Below are 5,000 nucleotides of genomic sequence, written 5' to 3' on the forward strand. Positions count from 1 at the left end.
AGCTGGGCTAGAGGCTTCTCACCAAACCAATTATCATGCCAGAAAGATACTGCGCCTTGGCCCAAAGTCCAGAAGATTAGAGGTTCTGCCACATCCCTGATCCGACATAAGCGATGCCAAACAGAGGAATGGTTGCGATTATACGGCACATGAGTAGGGTGAAGAGCCCTACAATAGCGATCATGCAAGTACTCCGACCACAAGGATGATTTAAGCCTAAATCGCCACCAAAGTTTCATCGAAAAAGCCCTAACATACTCCGCCAAACTCCGAATACCCAAACCACCTTCTGCTACTGGTCTACAGATCTTATCCCATGAACACCAATGAATATGCCGGCGGCCATTATATGAGCCCCAAAAGAAACCATTGAATATGCGCTCAATGGTTATCAAGACAGATTTAGGTGGATGGATTACTTGAAGCAGATGTAAAGGCATAGCCTGCAACACACTTCGAATCAAGGCTAGCCTCCCTCCATGGGATAGATTCGTCATTGCCCACCCCTGTAGCATGTCACGTATTCTGGAAATGAGCGAATCAAACAAACATGCCTTCCGATTACCCTTGTATAAAGGGACACCCAAATATGTGACTGGGAGATATTTTAGCTGGTAACCCATAACGTATTGTACCTCTTGCAATTGTGACAATGGTACCTGCCGGCTCAGAATAAAAGAACTCTTTGCGCTATTTATCCGCTGTCCGGACACCCGCTCATATGCGTGGAGAAAATCACGGAGCAATTCCATGTGCTGCCTACAGATGTTAGTAAAGATCATCATATCATCGGCATATGCTAGGTGAGATACCCGAACCCGACCCGGTGATTGGTAATACATCGTTGGGTGCGCCACAAAAAGCCTATTCAGTCCCTCAGATAAGTAATCTGCAGCAAGCACAAATAACGCCGGGGATAATGGATCCCCCTGCCGCAAGCCGCGTGTCGAATGAAAGAATCCAGCGTGCTCTCCATTCACTAGGACTGAGAACCAACAGTTTGATACAGCATTAGCCACCAAGTTAATCCAATGCTGCGGGAAACCCTTTAGTCGCAAGACTTGAAAGAGGAACTCCCAGTTAACCCGATCATAAGCCTTGGCCATATCAAGCTTAAAAATAACATTCGCCTCCGACCGGCGCGACTCCAATGAGTGAACTAATTCTTGCGCCAAAAGGACATTATCACTCAACAAACGTCCCAGGACAAACCCACTCTGGGATGGGGATAACACCTTCGGCAAGACATGCCCAAGTCTGATAGACATCAACTTCGTGCAGATCTTATTCGTAACATTACATAAACTTATCGGCCGATACTCACTCCAAGAAACTGGGCTGGCGGTCTTTGGAATAAGAGAGATGGTAGTAGCTGTGAAACTCTTCGGCATAGCTATACCACGAAAAAACTCAGATACTGCACAGAAAACATCCTCTGAGACGAGATCCCAGCAGGTATGATAGAAAATCGCCCCAAATCCATCTGGTCCTGCAACACTCTCCGGCTCAATGCAGAAAACTACCTCCCGAACCTCTGCCATCGTCGGCATGGTACACAAGAAACACCTGTCCTCATCTGTCAGGCCATCCCCTAGGCAATCTCGATCCATCTCGTCGGGACACGCTGGCTCTGCGGATAGGAGCTGCTCAAAGAAAGAAGCCGCCGATCTCTTAATTCCTACCGGATCAGTTAAAACCTCCCCCTCATGCTGTATCTCAAAGATCGTGCCACGAAACCTCCTCTTCTGAACTAAAGAGTGGAAGTATCTCGTGTTTCGCTCCCCATCTTTAGCCCATTTGATCCCGGCCTTTTGTTTCCAAAATGCCTCCTCTTGGGTCAACACCCGAACCAACACTGCCGAGCACCGACTCCGCTCCACAAGCGTGCGATCACAAGGATTAATATCATATGCCTCATCAGCCTCCTTGAGATCTCGCTCTGCCGCTGCAACCCTATCAAACACATTCCCAAAGACTGTTCTGTTCCATTCCTTCAGACAGTGCTTCAAGCGAGTCAATTTCTGCTGAAGGCGAACCATACCACTCCCGATCGTTGGGTATTGCCAATTCTGACGAACAACCTCGAGAAATCCCGGATGCGTGATCCACATGTGTTGAAACCGAAAAGATGATGCCTTTTGCGTCACAATAGTCTCTGCAACAACCAATAATCCACGATGATCCGATTTGGAGAGCTCAAGATGAGTAACTTGTGTTTTCGAAAATACGTCCATCCAACTATCAGTCACCAGGACCCGATCTAGACGTTGCCGCAACCGACGACTATACCAGGTGTAAGGGCTCCCAGTATAACCGGCATCTGTAAGGGCACAGTCTGCAATCATGTCATGGAAATCAGACATTGCGATACCACTCGGGGCAGCGCCCCCCGACCGTTCCTCTGGGCAGAGGACAGTATTGAAATCCCCTCCCACAATCCAAGGCGAAGAGCCAACCGAAATCAACCGAAGGCTAGCCCAAAGATCTCGCCGCTCCACCATATCACATTTAGCATATACCGCTGTAACGAAAAACGGTTTCGGCCACTTATTTGATTCCAAACGGAGGTGCAGAAACTGCTCATGATCGATCAAAACCCGACACTGTACCTCCGGTCCCCAGAAAAACCATATTTGATTCACACAATTCGAAACCACCTCCTTAAATCCCAGCCGCCTCGCCATAAACCTTCCCTCAAGGGAGATCATAGGCTCCATGATCGCCAAGAAATCAAGGTGATGTTGTTTTCTGACCCGATTCAAGACCCTCTGTGTAGGATCATTTCCAATTCCTCGAACGTTCCAAAATAATCCTTTCATCGATCAAAGGAGAGTAGATCGTATAGTACTCCTCGTGACGATCCTACGGGGCGGGGAGACTGCCTTCCCACGATCTGGCGAAGCAGAATGATCTGTAGGTGCGTCTCCCATGGACCGACCTCGCCGATGGCGTGCCAACCTCCTAGAGACATCCTCCTCATCCATCTGAATAACGCCCTCCCCCGTCTGGCCTAAAGCCTCATCATCTGTCACTGCAGCACAGTTAGGCAACTCGTGATCTGATGTATTTACCACACAACCTGGCAGCTCGCAAGGCAAACTCGCTGTCTGGGATGCTGGCACAACACATGTATCTACCTGCTCATCGTCTGGCCTCGTGTCAGATGGACCAGACTCTCCCAACTCAGGAACCTTTGGCAGTACCTCCGGAACCGCCGTCTCCTTCCCATTCCTAGAATGGCGCTCATCTGTCAGTGTAGCATGTGAGTCAACCACTTTTGTGACATGACTATCTTTCACCATCCCATCATCCTCATCTTCCGGCAAGTGCACCACTTCATCCACCTCTGTTTTGGACTCGTCTTTTTGAGGTGCAGCTTCCTGCAATTCACCCTCCGCCTCCTTAGAGCCACTAGTACTAGCCCCAAGGCGAGACTGGGCCGCACCATCATCAAAAGCCACACGCTTACCTTTACGGCGATCTCTCAAATTCTTTTGAGCCCGCAATGCATCCAATTTCACCCGAAGATCCTCCTGATCAGGGATAGGCGGCGAAGAATCATCTTTATTAGCAGGCCTAACTGGTGGGGCCTTTGATCTGTGCTTCTCATAGCACTCATCTTCATCATGTCCTAAGTGCTTGCAAGCCCCACAATACTTAGGCAGTCGCTCGTAAATTACAGGCTGGATGATCACTTCTGTCCCAATCCCGAGCCCGATTTCCGTCTGTAGTGGCTCAAGTAAGTTAATCTCAACGCAAACCCGTGCCACACTAGGTCGTACCAAAGTCGCTGTAGATACATCCGTCCTGAGAGGTGTCCCCAGCAGATGGGCAATGCTAAATAATGCCTCCCGATCAAAAAACTGGATCGGCAACTCTGGCAAGCGAACCCACACTGGAACAATAGGCGACTCTTCCCTTGGATTAAATGTGGGTGTCCATTTAAAGACACGCATAGGAAATCCTTCTACAAACCAAATAGATTTAATCCAGAGTTTAGTATAATCCTCCTCCAATGCAAATTTGATGAAGACATGCCGGACATTAATGGCCCCAACAGAGAAATCCCCACGAAATCCTTGGGCCAGCATCCAGCGTCGAAGATTTTGCATGGATGGATATCCATGCGAGAATTTCCCTACCAAGGCATAACGAAATGGTAGGGATAATCGAGAAATTTCATCGGACGAAAACCTCAGCACCTTCATTCCCTGATCCCGAGACAGAACACCCATCGGGCGGAATGAAGATGTCTCAAAAGATACCGGTGGCGGTGGAGGACGCACAGCTGCACCAGCAACCGCATCACGATAAGACCGCACCGGGGGCGACAAACCCCCTGCCGTAGCAGACATATTACCAATACACAGTCAGCCGCCAGTCAACAGCCCAAACCTCGTCAAAAACTCCGATGACCAACAGCACAAAATCTGACTAAATTCAGCAAATACGGCAAACAATGCGCAGCAAGAAACAGCAGCAGAGAAATTGCAGAAATCCGACGAATTACAGCAGTAAAAAACAGCAAACAGCGCAGCAGAAAATCCGCAGAATCCGACGGAATTCAGACGAGCAAATCCAGAAAAATGGCACCAATTCACAGCGAAATTGCAGCAACAACCGTGTAAGAACAGCGCAGCAGCAAAATTCATCAAATTTCAGCAACAAATCAGCAGCAAAAATCAGCAAGAATGCAGCAGAATATACGCAGAAGAACCGCAGTAAAAAAATCAACAAGAAAGCGGCAGAAAATTCAGCAACAACGCAGCAGAAAATTCACTGAAATCCGACTAACGAACCGCAGCAAAATTCAGCAAGAACGCAGCAGAAAATATGCAGAAATCCGTCGAACTAACAGCAGCAAAATTCAGCAAACGCAGCAGAAAATTCGCTGAAATCCGACTAACGAACAGCTGCAAAATTTATCAAGAATGCAGCAGAGAAAACGCAGACGTCCGACCGCAGTGAACAGACGAGCAAACAGCAGAAACAGCAGCAAA

This window comes from Sesamum indicum, linkage group LG13 (genome assembly GCF_026168435.1).
Source record: "Sesamum indicum cultivar Baizhima isolate 11 linkage group LG13, ASM2616843v1, whole genome shotgun sequence".
Lineage (NCBI taxonomy): Eukaryota > Viridiplantae > Streptophyta > Magnoliopsida > Lamiales > Pedaliaceae > Sesamum > Sesamum indicum.